The sequence below is a fragment of the Nilaparvata lugens genome, chromosome 11 (assembly GCF_014356525.2).
Source record: "Nilaparvata lugens isolate BPH chromosome 11, ASM1435652v1, whole genome shotgun sequence".
Classification (NCBI taxonomy): domain Eukaryota; kingdom Metazoa; phylum Arthropoda; class Insecta; order Hemiptera; family Delphacidae; genus Nilaparvata; species Nilaparvata lugens.
Genome location: NC_052514.1, coordinates 32,329,317 through 32,345,615, shown reverse-complemented (window position 1 = coordinate 32,345,615; position 16,299 = coordinate 32,329,317). Strand labels below are relative to the sequence as shown.

The following is a 16,299-nucleotide window of genomic DNA, read 5'->3' as shown; positions in this document are numbered from 1 at the left end:
TAGGCCAATGACCATTCTCGGTAATAATCAATAGTCTATGCAAATTTCAAGTTAATCAGTTCAGTAAATCAGACGTGATTTTCATTCGTGAATTTCATATCCTGTAATTTACATATCCTGTAAGTCTATAAGCCAATATTCTTTCTTTTATTAAATTATAGATAAACCAGACCATGAATAGGATTCCTATACATGGTAGGAAGCACAGTGCATAGAGAAAGGAATCTTCCTGTGAATTCCTTTCCGGAATGAAGCATGCCGTTAGTATGAGACGTTTCTGCTGGCCTGGTACCAGGCAGGTGATTTGTGGTCTGGGACTGGGATGGAGCTGCAGACTTGACTCTGCAGACAGCGGAAGGCAGAAAGAAAGAAGGCGTTGCCAGAATAGCCTTGAAAGGCCAATCCGAAACTAAAAATAGACGCACTGCCCCGGACAGCCAACACCTCTCTTCTTCTTCCATTTCATTCCGCTTCTTTTTCTTCTTCTTCTTCTCCTTCCATCGCTTTTCTTCTTCTTCTTCGTCATCTCCTTCTCCTTCTTCTTCTTCTTCTTCTTCTTCTTCTTCTTCTTCTTCTTCTTCTTCTTTTTCTTCTTCTTATTCTCCTTGTTGTTGTCTTTCTTGTTCTTCTTTTGTATCTTTCTCTTGTGGTGCTACATCTTGTTCTTTTTCCTTCATCTTCTTCTTCTTCTTCTTCATCTTGTTGTCTTTATTGTTATTGCTATTCTTGCTCTTCTTTTGTGTCTTTTTCTTGCGTTACTCAAGTTTCTTATTCTTCTGCAACACCATGTTGTCTTCTCTTTGTTCATGTGTCTCTTTCCCCTGTCGCTCTCCATCTTCTTCTAATAGTTATTGCTTTCATTTTCTTGGCATTTCGTTCTACATTATCAATCAGGATCTTCACCTTGTACTTGTATTCCAGCAATTCTCCATTTTTCCACGTTTTGTGTTCAATTTCCTACTAATGTACCAATTTTTTATTTCCTTTTCCTTATTTTCTTTCTCTTCCTGTGAATCATCTCCACTTTTCTCCTGATAGTCTGGTGGTATTTGGTCCCATCAGTTCCTCTTTTCCTTCTTTGCCTTTCCGTTTTGCTACTCTCATTTTTTGTTCTTCATCTCATATTCTTCTTTTCAGTTTATTTGGGCTTTCTACAACAGTTTTCATTCTGCTTCCCCATGTTCCCTTGTTTGTTTTTCTATCTGTTGTGGCTATTATGAAACGAATTTTGATCCTTGTCCAATAACCTAGAATGATAATATCAGTCATGTATTATATTTTTGTGAAATGCTAATGAACTCTATTTTCTAACCATTTATTGTGTTTGCTCGAATTATCTCCTGAGTTCATTCCATTAGATGAAAATGCTAGATAATAATTGGTAATAGGATTTCATTATTGATTTATTAAGATATCTATTGTATTTATTAAGAAATTAATTCAATATTTATGGAAAATTGTCTTGAAAAATTTCCTTTCAAAAGCATCGATTACAAACGATTTCAATTATTTTACTCCACCCTCCCATACCTATTCTTGAACAAATTGTTAATTTATTTAACTTTCCGGAGCTCATATCCATTTTTATCTTGAACATTTCGATTCTGAAATGGAAACTCTCCGGACTCAGAAGACTTGAAAACCGATAAATAGCATAGGGGGAAGTGGATTGTTGACCAATGAGGAGCTCTTTCTAATCGCTCTAATACAGAGCGTAGTCGTAGTTTTTATAATCTTTATTTTCTTATTTCTATAATTGGAAACGTTTTTCCTTGACGAAATGATCCATTCCTAAATAATTCAAAATAGCTGAAACTTTACACTATTTTCTCTTTATTTTATTTTGTGTTCAATTTTCTAGTTTTTCGAAATTTGATTCGAACTTGGACTACGACTACGCCCCGTTCAGGAAAGCCAATTTTCTGAATCCAACAGGAAAGCCAATTTTCCAACTTTTTAAATTCTAGAACTTGCTAAATTCCGAGCTCGGAAGCCTTTTCAGCACTCATGTTGGAAGGGTGACTGCTTGATCTCCACCAAACCCAATATGGATCCATATATTTTGTGTATCATTGAATAAATTAATGAATAAATAAATATTGCATCCAGCTCCATAACCATCAATCTGCAGCTTCATCATTTGACGACACTCACTTGAAATCACTTTCCAATTGTTTGAAATAGAAAACTGATTAGAAATGAGTATCAATTAATTCTACTGTACCCTTAATTTTATAATAATTTTTTATCAGTATCCATTAAATTACCCATACTGATTCTCTGGGCTCATGTGAACATCAACCCCAGAAACAAATAGTTGTCGTGGTTCCCACCCCAGGTAAGCTCTGGTGTCTCTGGCAAATCTATTTATTGAACTCACTTTCGTATTCTGTTCGCTTCTTCCTCGCCTCCCAGTCAGTACTCAAGGGAATTCAGACACAAGCGTTCTCTCAATACATCTCAATTTATTGGTAATTGGAGAACAGAATTTCCCGACTAATTGATTTATCGGACACGATTTCTTGGAAATGAATCCGTGACGATTATCCGTCTAGGATGAAGCACAAAACAAGTTAATTGGATCACGAACTAAACATTAATTAAACGTTTAAAGTTACATTAATCTTAAAAGGATTTGAAGTTGATTAGAAACGTATATTGTACATTATTAATTTTCATAATTTTTTAGATTAAAAATTATGAAGAGATATATTTGTGAATAATATTAAACTAATAAACGCTTACCAAACAATCTGAAAAATTATCCTGCGTAGAGTCATGCTTTAAGAATCAGCACAATTAAGAGCTCGATATCGGGGCACCGAGCTTCGCTCGTTATTAAATTTATTTATAAACTATTAATACACAGAAAACAATTCTTTAAAATGATTGGGGAAGGACTAACAGGCACAGCCCAAAACTGATTCTACGCCGAATTTTGATTTATACACTATAAATAGTCCAGAAAGTCGGTTATGTTCCTTACACTTGAATTCAGGTTCAATTTTCAGTCCAAAAATTTAAAAACAGAAAAGTTCTAATTTGGATTATTTACAAACCAAATTGAATAACAAAATAACACTCACTAATGACTTAAAATTGTCAAATAATGAATAACTTTGAAAATTATGATATACTCGCTAATTATGATATATTATTCTCGCTGATTGATTACACAGCTGGAAATAATTCAGTCTCTCTCCCACACACGTTCAGTTTAATCAGTTTAAAATGATTACCATGTCATGTCTACAAATCAGATTATTTTGATCAAGTCGATTAAAATTTCTAGATAATATTTCTCGCTGATTGATTACACAGCTGGAAATAATTCAGTCTCTCTCCCACACACGCATCTTCTGTTTCGACAGACGACGAAATTATCATCTGTTTTTCCAAGGAATAATAATATTGTTATTCTTTTTATGTCCTTCAGCGAGTTTTCCCAGGAATGAGACCTAGTGCAATCGAATTCGTATATCATAAACCTACTAAGCTCCAAATTTCGTGAAAATCGCTAGAGCCGTTTTCGAGATCCGTTAAACATAAATAACCAGATATAAAAATATAAACAGATATACAGAAATTGCTCGCTTGATAATTATAATAGGACATGTCTCTTAAGATCTCACTCTTGAGAGCTTATGTCCCTTAAAACAGCTGCTTATAAAAGTTCATGTTCTTGTAAAGAGCTCATGTCTTTTAGAACAGCTGCTTATGAAAGCTTATGTCTCTTGTGAAAAGCTAATATCTCTTAAAACAGCTGCTTATGAAAGCTCATGTCTTTTATAAAGAGATCATGTCTCTTGAAACAGCCGCTTATAAAAAGTTCATGCCTCTTCAGCTGCTTATAAAAGCTCTTATCTCTTCTTCTACGCCGATCCCACTTTATAGCTTCAATCATTAATTCCACCTGTTCTAACATTGTTGAGGCGAATTCAGCAAGGAGGACTTCAAAATAAAACAAAACCAAAATTAATCGCACAGCAATTATTACGAAGTGGAATGACCCTTTTCGTCTGAAATTGTTGGAGAGGCTCTGGTGGATTGTGTTGTCCGGGGGTCCGGGGGGATGGGATGAGCGCCGGAGGAATTCAGAGACGAGAGAGAAAGAGATGAATAGAAAGAGATGGAAAAAGAGAATAGAGGAAAGTAGAGGAGAAAACTACGGGAATGTAGTCAGGTGACCTTGGTCATGCAGCTGTGCATTTCAAGTACCCACTCTTTTCCCACTCGTTTCATTTCTCATCCGCTCCTTCTTTCTCTTCTTTTCGGTTTTTCTCCGTCATTACTCCTTACTTTCATCTTTCTTCTCTCTTATACCTCCACTTTTCATTTTTCTCTAATCTTATACCTCCCCTATTCATTTCCCCTTGCCATTGGCATTTCATTCCTCACTCACTCGCCTCATTTTTCATAAATGAAATCCAACAAAATAACAAAATAATGTGGTATTATTCTTAGTTTTTAAATAAATTTTTCCTTTTCAAATATTTTTTCAACTACCTAATGACCGATTTCTTCCTACTAGTTTTTTCTTTTTCATAATCTTTTATTGAATCATCACACCCTTTTTTCGCGGTCCTGAACTCAGTAAGTTCTTCTTCAACTTCTTTTTTACTCGTTTATCACTTTTTCATATTATCTTCCTTCTCCCTCTTTATTTTTTCTTCATTTACCGTGCTCTCTCTCAATTTGTACTGATTAACCAAGCTCTCTCTTCACTTTTTTATTCTCTCCTCTTCTTTCTCATATTCTCCCATCTTTCATATCTTCTCACTCTTTTCTCTACTCTTCCCTTCTTCTCGTCTTCATACTCTCGTCTTTTTTTCTGCTTCTTCACCATTTCTCTCTTTTTCTCTTATTCCTCCTCTCTCCATAATCCTTCTTCCTCTTCTCTTCCATTCTGTTTTCAATCGTTTCTCTCGAAACGCTATTCTCATTTTCATATATCTCCTGTAGTTTCTCTAAACTCTTCTCTTCTTTATTTTCATGTTTTTTCCATCCTTCTCATACTGCACTTTCATTTCAGTCAATCATCTTCCCTCCTTTCACTACTTCCTTTCTTCACCCTCTTTCGATATTTCTCTTTCTTACCTATTATTATTTTCCACCTCGTCTCCCTATAACTCTCAACTTCCCTCTCCTTTTCTTCTCTCTCACTTCTTATTTTCGTCAACCTCTCTACAACCACTGCTTCCCTTCTCCTCTCATTCTTTCCTATTCTTTTAACCATTCATCTCTCTTTTTCCTCAACTCTTTTCACTTGTCAAGACGTGCAATTGTTCCCTCTTCTCTCCCTTCTCCTCTCCCCCACATCATCATCTCCTCTCCTCCTCTAATAATCTCTCTCTCTCCTCTAATCATCTCTCTCCTTCCTTTTCAACTCTTTTCACTTCCTCTGCGATTGTTAGCGTGCCGTCGCGCAGAATTAAACGAACGGGCGAGGCTGATACAGAGAGATTCACTTTAAACTGTCAGTATTCCCTATACATTACATCAATGCTTCCCATTCGACCAACGCTGACAGTTTAAAATGATACCCACTTTAGGAAAGAAAGAATGTCTTCAATCATAGAACTGCGTCGTAGTAACCGAACAATGTATGACCCAACATGGAGCAAACAAGAAATAACAATACATGTTTACATGACTGGTCTATTTTTTGGCATGTTTACATGACTGTCAATTTTTTCACTTGCAGGCTGTTAATGTTTTCCATTTATATTGAAAGTGCTATCAAAATGTTCTGGGAAATAGACTGAGAGGTCAAAGTTTTCTCTAAAAGACGATAGGCTTTCAAATACTGAAATTCTACTTTATATCTCATCACGTTCTTGATATTCAAGAACTTTTTTTATAAAATTTTATAACATTATAGGCTTTCAAGTACTTAATTTCTATTGTATATCACATACATAACGTTCCTGATGATCGAGAACATTATTTATCAAATTGTATAACATTATTAATGAATTATTAGAATATTATTGCTTCCCATTCCCATAGATTCGAAACTCACCTTCAGTTGTATGTCCACTCAACTCTCATCATCATCTTGAATCTTGGATGAAAGAGTTCCAGCACCACTCGAGCAGTTAAAATATATTCAACAGAGTCATTGAATACTTTATCATAATTATAATTTTTGAATAATATTTTTCTACTATTCAGACCTGTAACTTCACCTGCCTGTATGGGATGCGCTTGTCCTCTAGACAATAGAATAAACAGTCTAGAGATTGTTTAATCTTTGCCATCACGTTCTTGAGCATAGTTGGGTCTATGTGGGCATCACCCACAGGCCACAGCAGAAGAATATTAATTTCTGGCAGCCAAATGAAGTTAAACAAAATCGAACCTCTTGCTAACCGCTGGCTCTACCAGCAGACTCACCTTGCTCGCCTCTGTATATGTATCTAATATCAATTTTGGCAGCTGGAGTGAAAACCTTTTATTCAAAAAATTGGCTATTCATTGATTGAGTTCCATGAGAACTTTTGATGATTTTTCATGAGAATAGATTATTTATTATTAATGTTTCGTGAAAATTTTTGTATCTGACTACAATGTGCATTAACTTGACAAACAAAGAACGTGTTAGTTATAATAATTATTAGTTATTATTATAAAATAATGTTTGTGTGTAATGTGTGTGTGTGCATTGCTATTTTACTTTCAGCTGGCTAAGGCCCGTATGCAGATACTCGGTTTAAACGGAGAAATGTCAGCTGTTCGTTTAAACCCCGTATGAAACACATTATGTTAAATGCAACCATATCTACAAGTAAACGTGGTTTAGCGTTAAACGAAGTTTTAGCATATGGCCCTAATGCCCGGTTGCAGAGTCGTCACATAAAGTTAAAAACAGGCAGTTAACTCATACGAAGCTCAACTCCACTTTCCGTTGCACAGAAACTACGCTATTGTTTCTCTGTGCTATAGCTCACATGAAGTCTCACAAATCTGAAAGAATTTCACGAAATATACCTCTTGTTCTTGGGAATGCTGATTTTGAGTTTTTGAGCACACTCTGAAAAATTTTCAAATCATGTAGTTTTCATTAAACTCTTAATCTTCAAATGAAGTTACTTATACTATTTTTGAATAATATTTTTCTACTATTCAGACCTGTAACTTCACCTGCCTGTATGGGATGCGCTTGTCCTCTAGACAATAGAATAAACAGTCTAGAGATTGTTTAATCTTTGCCATCACGTTCTTGAGCATAGTTGGGTCTATGTGGGCATCACCCACAGGCCACAGCAGAAGAATATTAATTTCTGGCAGCCAAATGAAGTTAAACAAAATCGAACCTCTTGCTAACCGCTGGCTCTACCAGCAGACTCACCTTGCTCGCCTCTGTATATGTATCTAATATCAATTTTGGCAGCTGGAGTGAAAACCTTTTATTCAAAAAATTGGCTATTCATTGATTGAGTTCCATGAGAACTTTTGATGATTTTTCATGAGAATAGATTATTTATTATTAATGTTTCGTGAAAATTTTTGTATCTGACTACATGTGCATTAACTTGACAAACAAAGAACGTGTTAGTTATAATAATTATTAGTTATTATTATAAAATAATGTTTGTGTGTAATGTGTGTGTGTGCATTGCTATTTTACTTTCAGCTGGCTAAGGCCCGTATGCAGATACTCGGTTTAAACGGAGAAATGTCAGCTGTTCGTTTAAACCCCGTATGAAACACATTATGTTAAATGCAACCATATCTACAAGTAAACGTGGTTTAGCGTTAAACGAAGTTTTAGCATATGGCCGTAATGCCCGGTTGCAGAGTCGTCACATAAAGTTAAAAACACTCATACGAAGCTCAACTCCACTTTCCGTTGCACAGAAACTACGCTATTGTTTCTCTGTGCTATAGCTCACATGAAGTCTCACAAATCTGAAAGAATTTCACGAAATATACCTCTTGTTCTTGGGAATGCTGATTTTGAGTTTTTGAGCACACTCTGAAAAATTTTCAAATCATGTAGTTTTCATTAAACTCTTAATCTTCAAATGAAGTTACTTATACTATTCTTGAGTAATGGTAGTTTAGTCATTATCTACATATTATTGTTACTTACTACACCTGTTACTTACTAGTTTACGATAAAATTACTACATTAAAAAATGTAGGAAAAAAATAGGTTTGAAGAAAATACTGAATTTAAAAATTATTCTATTGATACCTGATCTATTTGGTTTCTCAATATTCATCAATAATAGTCAGAAGCCATACGTTGTTAATGAATCATTGAATGTCATTTGAGTGTCCATTTTATTATTGTAATTAGCCGGTCACTTGTCAAGGCCGTCTGAATAATAATGTCAACAACACGTGATGTCTGCCATAAATGAACTACATCAATCCACACCTTACATAAGTTATTATTATTCTTTGAATACTTTATGGTTTCCTCATGAGTCACAGAGATTTCCTGCTCGTAAATTATGATATTTTATGATCAACTTTCTGTTATATATGGTCTACTTGAAATGTAATTTTCGCATAGTAATGTATAGCAGTAAATTCGCTATTAGTTATTATTATAAAATAATGTTTGTGTGTAATGTGTGTGTGAATTGCTATTTTACTTTCAGCGGCCCGTATGCAGATACTCGGTTTAAACGGAGAAATGTCAGCTGTTCGTTTAAACCCCGTATGAAACACATTATGTTAAATGCAACCATATCTACAAGTAAACGTGGTTTAGCGTTAAACGAAGTTTTAGCATATGGCCGTAATGCCCGGTTGCAGAGTCGTCACATAAAGTTAAAAACACTCATACGAAGCTCAACTCCACTTTCCGTTGCACAGAAACTACGCTATTGTTTCTCTGTGCTATAGCTCACATGAAGTCTCACAAATCTGAAAGAATTTCACGAAATATACCTCTTGTTCTTGGGAATGCTGATTTTGAGTTTTTGAGCACACTCTGAAAAATTTTCAAATCATGTAGTTTTCATTAAACTCTTAATCTTCAAATGAAGTTACTTATACTATTCTTGAGTAATGGTAGTTTAGTCATTATCTACATATTATTGTTACTTACTACACCTGTTACTTACTAGTTTACGATAAAATTACTACATTAAAAAATGTAGGAAAAAAATAGGTTTGAAGAAAATACTAGATTTGAAATATTATTCTATTGATACCTGATCTAATGGTTTCTCAATATTCATCAATAACAGCCAAACCGAATGAAGCCATACGTTTTTAATGAATCATTGAATGTCATTTGAGTGTCCATTTTATTATGGTAATTAGCCGGTCACTTGTCAAGGCCGTCTGAATAATAATGTCAACAACACGTGATGTCTGCCATAAATGAACTACATCAATCCACACCTTACATAAGTTATTATTATTCTTTGAATACTTTATGGTTTCCTCATGAGTCACAGAGATTTCCTGCTCGTAAATTATGATATTTTATGATCAACTTTCTGTTATATATGGTCTACTTGAAATGTAATTTTCGCATAGTAATGTATAGCAGTAAATTCGCTATTCTTTATTATATTAGTAAAACGAATGACAAAAAGTGTAACCATATTATTATAATAGTACTACAGCAAACATCAAACTACATTGCCAAATCACATCTACACTATAGATTATATACAATTACAATTCAAATCATTTCCTATAAAATGGACAGGATATTAGACAGGCCGAACTCTGTCAGATTAGACTAGACAAGCACTAAATTTTGATTCTTGATAAACTTGGATTTTTAGAACTTGTTGAAAAACATAGTTCAATTTTCATAGGTACGGTAGTTAGAACGACGCTGTACATAGGCTTACTTATATACAATTACAATTGAAATCATTTCCTATAAAATGGACAGGATATTAGACAGGCCGAACTCTGTCAGATTAGACTAGACAAGCACTAAATTTTGATTCTTGATAAACTTGGATTTTTAGAACTTGTTGAAAAACATAGTTCAATTTTCATAGGTACGGTAGTTAGAACGACGCTGTACATAGGCTTACTTATATACAATTACAATTGAAATCATTTCCTATAAAATGGACAGGATATTAGACAGGCCGAACTCTGTCAGATTAGACTAGACAAGCACTAAATTTTGATTCTTGATAAACTTGGATTTTTAGAACTTGTTGAAAAACATAGTTCATTTTCATAGGTACGGTAGTTAGAACGACGCTGTACATAGGCTTACTTATATACAATTACAATTGAAATCATTCCTATAAAATGGACAGGATATTAGACAGGCCGAACTCTGTCAGATTAGACTAGACAAGCACTAAATTTTGATTCTTGATAAACTTGGATTTTTAGAACTTGTTGAAAAACATAGTTCAATTTTCATAGGTACGGTAGTTAGAACGACGCTGTACATAGGCTTACTTATATACAATTACAATTGAAATCATTTCCTATAAAATGGACAGGATATTAGACAGGCCGAACTCTGTCAGATTAGACTAGACAAGCACTAAATTTTGATTCTTGATAAACTTGGATTTTTAGAACTTGTTGAAAAACATAGTTCAATTTTCATAGGTACGGTAGTTAGAACGACGCTGTACATAGGCCTACTTATAAACTTTTTACAGCATCTACAAATTCTACATAGATGTGACATCTTACTTATCTTTATATAGGCCAACTCTGTCAGATAAGGGACGAAAAAAATGTTGTAAATGTTGGCTGCTTGGAATAGAGCTCTTTTATTAAATCTTATGTGAGTTACTGTATTTCAAATTCACTTCCGAGTGGTGTGATATTTAGTAATCTACCTTGGTATCTAAATACCAAATACCATGAATACTAGATCTAAATACCATATGATATCTAAATAATAATATGATAATAATAAAATAATATGGTAATATACCTAAATGGTAATATGATATAATATTATATTATATATAAATACCATTATTAATATTGAACCTACCTTTGAAACTCACCTCTGATACTGAACTTGCATCATCATTAATTCTCTCAGTATTCACGTTTATAATTCAAGCTTCATTAATTAACATCAATCAAGCCTCATCTTGCAACCTCATTCAATCTCATTAATCAACCCTCATCTTGCATAATTATCGAAAAACATCATTTAAATGCCTCAAGAATAATTTCGATCAGTGAAAAGTGATTTTTCTCATGAACCAAATGAAATAATCAATTTGATTCTACCAAACATTGAAATAATCAATTTCATTCCATTTTCCTTGAAAATGTGAATTAAATTGTATCTATAACTAATATAAAGAATGTATACTCCAAACTTCAGTATGGAGCGAAAACTTTCTCTATAATATTACGCAGTAACCTACTTGAAAAGTAGAATAGCAGTATGGTTATAATGCTGTGTCTTCAAAAAATGTTTCAAAAATTCAAGTATTGTGAGATCAATAACAAGCATAAGCAATTCTTGCTCTATTGTTCTTCGATTGAATCAATAGTCGCAGCAATTCCATCTGTGATCTCATACAAATACATTCTTTACTTAAATTGCTTTTGTAATAATCAATATCGTCCGCAATATCAAACTCCATCATAAACCGCATACTTATTTTGATTCTTGATAAACTTGGATTTTTAGAACTTGTTGAAAAACATAGTTCAATTTTCATAGGTACGGTAGTTAGAACGACGCTGTACATAGGCTTACTTATATACAATTACAATTGAAATCATTTCCTATAAAATGGACAGGATATTAGACAGGCCGAACTCTGTCAGATTAGACTAGACAAGCACTAAATTTTGATTCTTGATAAACTTGGATTTTTAGAACTTGTTGAAAAACATAGTTCAATTTTCATAGGTACGGTAGTTAGAACGACGCTGTACATAGGCCTACTTATAAACTTTTTACAGCATCTACAAATTCTACATAGATGTGACATCTTACTTATCTTTATATAGGCCAACTCTGTCAGATAAGGGACGAAAAAAATGTTGTAAATGTTGGCTGCTTGGAATAGAGCTCTTTTATTAAATCTTATGTGAGTTACTGTATTTCAAATTCACTTCCGAGTGGTGTGATATTTAGTAATCTACCTTGGTATCTAAATACCAAATACCATGAATACTAGATCTAAATACCATATGATATCTAAATAATAATATGATAATAATAAAATAATATGGTAATATACCTAAATGGTAATATGATATAATATTATATTATATATAAATACCATTATTAATATTGAACCTACCTTTGAAACTCACCTCTGATACTGAACTTGCATCATCATTAATTCTCTCAGTATTCACGTTTATAATTCAAGCTTCATTAATTAACATCAATCAAGCCTCATCTTGCAACCTCATTCAATCTCATTAATCAACCCTCATCTTGCATAATTATCGAAAAACATCATTTAAATGCCTCAAGAATAATTTCGATCAGTGAAAAGTGATTTTTCTCATGAACCAAATGAAATAATCAATTTGATTCTACCAAACATTGAAATAATCAATTTCATTCCATTTTCCTTGAAAATGTGAATTAAATTGTATCTATAACTAATATAAAGAATGTATACTCCAAACTTCAGTATGGAGCGAAAACTTTCTCTATAATATTACGCAGTAACCTACTTGAAAAGTAGAATAGCAGTATGGTTATAATGCTGTGTCTTCAAAAAATGTTTCAAAAATTCAAGTATTGTGAGATCAATAACAAGCATAAGCAATTCTTGCTCTATTGTTCTTCGATTGAATCAATAGTCGCAGCAATTCCATCTGTGATCTCATACAAATACATTCTTTACTTAAATTGCTTTTGTAATAATCAATATCGTCCGCAATATCAAACTCCATCATAAACCGCATACTTATTTCAATTCTGTGATAATTAATTTGTAAAGTTGAACGAGTTTTGTTGGATGGTTGACTCGGAGTTCGCTGGGATGCTTTTAGAGAAATTGGATCCAATATGGAGATATGTCTGTCCAACCAAGTTTGCTTATAAACTGCAGTGAATGTGTACAAAAGATCCAATTATCGCTGTTAAACCAATATTCCAGTGCAATAAGCTTCAATACCCTCTTATTTACCCTCTGTGGAAAACTAATTTCCCCAGCGGTCGATGCTTTCCACGGAGAAAATTGCAATAATAGTCGTCTAGCCAGGTGACATGAAGACGGTAATGTCAGCTACCTATTCAACAGGAAAACTTCCTGGGAGGAAAATTGCTTTCCTATCGATTTTCTTATTTGAATAATGCAGATGGTTGTGAATGACAAGCTTAATGAATGACGTTGTTGAGGAAATAATATCAATCATTCAGGAGGACTTGATTTATTATTATTCAAGAACGTTTTTCTAGGATATCAGAGTAAACAAGGTTTGAACACTGGTATAATAATCATATGCGGTACTAATGTTACAATTGAATGAATTCTTTTTGGTTCAAATTCAGTTCTGTTTCTCATAAACTCTCATAATTCATCAGATGAGTAATTAATTCCTTATTTCATTGCAAATCTCAATGTTTCAACATGTTTTTTAAACTGTAATCATGTCTTGCATGACATGTAAGAGAAAACAATGTAGGTACATTGTAGAATATGATGAAACTGTCTGAGAGACTTCATATTTATCAGACTATCAAAGACTTGAGAACTTTATGATTGTTATCCAGAATGCTAGAGATAGCAACCATAACATTCACTTCCTGTATGCTTATTCTATGGTTGTATCCAGTTTTATTTCTTTCAAGACTTATTCATTTATAAATAATATTAAACCACTCCAGCTAGATCTAATTTGATCCCAAGATTACATAATTATATCAACGTTTTATAGCCGAAAAATTGTTCTTTCTATTTTTAAATATTCAAATATTTTCAATATTTTTTCCATCTTTCAACAAGTACGCACAACGATCATTCACTATCAAAATGTACGGAAAAACAGAATTCTATACTGTTTCTGTTTAACCTATCAGGAAAATAAATCATAATTTTATGAACCAAAGCCCTTCGATGATACAAAGCCCTTTGATGTCCTACATAAGACGAAAGGATCATATCTTGTACTCGTACGTTTAATCAACTGTGTAAAATAACACCATAGTACCCTTTTGAAAACTTTTTAATATAAGATAACAAATTAAAACGATGAAAATAGAGTGAGCATTATGGATTAATTAATTATTTTATATTAAAGTTTTCAAAAAGGTACTATGGTATTATTTTACAAAAAAAGTAGTCCTGAATAATACGTTTCTACTTTTTACTTTCAAGTTATATTGTTTCTCACTAATCAAGTTTTGGCAGGATGCAACAACGTGAATTAAAAAATATTTGATGATGCGTATGGTATAATTTATGAAAAAGTGTTGAGAATAATATTTCTATCAACATCCAACTGAATTCTTTTAGATTGGTCCAATATAATCACATTGAATTCGTCTCACAACAAATTTCGTTCGCTAATTTCCTACTTTATCACGCTTCAAAAAATGTTGGCACCAAATTCAAAAACAACAATTTTTGACTGTGAGCCTACTCATTTTGGCAAGTCACTCTGACTAGCTGCTGTAGCTGGATACAGCGCCACGCTAAATATTATCTCTGATGTTTAGTCGCAATCTTAAGCGGCGTTGAACAGACGTCATTGATTCTATTTTTGTTACAACTACTGTTCAAGCTATATCACAAGATTGTCTCACTTGTGCAGAATGAAACCTTAATTGAAAGCTGATAAATCTTGTCTGCTTCAATTAAATCTGCATTTCTGTATTTGTGATTGCCAAGTGTCATTTGTGACGATTTAAATAGATAAACGTTGGAATTGGAATAGAAGGTCTATTATTATTGCTGGGGAACTGGGAAATTTGCCAGTTTTTATCATGTGATTGGTTTTGTTGTGAGACAGCTAGGCATAAATGTTCAAATTTTGATTTTGAAGTGAGTGTTAGTCAAAATAAATAGAATATTCTAATAAAAAATTTATTAATAATGTAAAATTGTAAGTGTAATCATCTGCTTATCTCCTCATCAAAAATGATGATTCTTACTCGAAAAAAGTACTTTTTTATGAGACTTTGTTACTCCTAATACTGAATAATACATTCTAAATACCGTGGAAAAAATAAGAGGAAGTACAGAGCCTCAGTTCAGAGATCAGATAAGGATGCGATAAAGATAAAGAGATTGGAAGAGAAAGACAGAGGAAAGGGAAGAACAGGGTTCTACCATAGAGGAAAGATAGAAGTTTAACGTATCCATAATCAAAGGTTCTACATAGAAAATTGAAGATTATTCTCTATTGAGCACTGGAGAAGAAGAAGAACGAAGAAGAGAGACTACGTTCAAAACATATTGAGAGCTCTAGGAGTTTGGCGAATATAAATAGAGAAGGAAGATAATGATATGAATTATAAAAAGAGAGCGAGAATGAGAGTGGATGAGAGAGAGTAGCAGACAGAGAGATTTGTTAGAGTGAGAAGAGAAAAAAAGAAATTGAAGGGAACTCAACACAAAGAAAATAATGTAGAATACAATTTCAAAGGGCCCAAACTCAGGAACCCTTATCATGAGACATGAGTTATTGTTTGTGAGAGGGTGAGAAAAGTGTCAAGATGATGAGGGTTGGGAGAGATATAATGAAATGTGGGGGCAGGATACGTGAAATTATTTGGGTCTCTACAAGGTTCTACTTTTTATCCTTAAATAAAAAATAATGATAACCAATTTTCCGTGTTGTGGTAGGTATTTAATGAAAACTACCCCTAATTTATTAAAACAATTTTTGAGATATCAGTTTCCATTGTTATAGATCTCAATCTATATTAAGTTATCTCAATCAAATTAAGATATCAATCTCTTGCTAACTGGAAGCAGCAGACTATAAACATTGAGCATCAGAATATATGATTTCTGGTTGACTGATTGTCTATGGTATGACGGAAAGCTCTGCGATTGGCTGATTGAGAAGAAATAATTTTTCCAATTAAGAATATTTCAGTAGTCTACAGAACGGGATTTTCAAACAGCAGTTCTTTGAAAGTAGTTTTTCTCCCTTGAGCATGAAATTGGATTCATGAATTTATACAAGTAGAGCTATGAATTCAGTTACATGTGCCTCAACCACATACAATCGGCTTGTGTCTTCACAGTTCATCAATCATTGCAAACTGAACAATTATTATAAGATTTTGATGAACTTCAAAAATCGATGAACGTATTTTGTCATTAATGCGTTACTTCAAGCATGTAAAGCCGCGTTTACACCAGAGTTGTTAACTGAGTCTTAAACAAATTGCGGCAATTTGTTGAC

At 33.3% G+C, this 16,299-nt stretch overlaps 1 protein-coding gene across 1 annotated transcript in view; it reads left to right on the top strand.

The window, feature by feature from the left end:
• Window positions 1-16,299, top strand: part of LOC111046728 — a 61,644-nt gene that overhangs the window by 39,877 nt on the left and 5,468 nt on the right. The gene's annotated exons all lie outside the window — the stretch shown is intronic.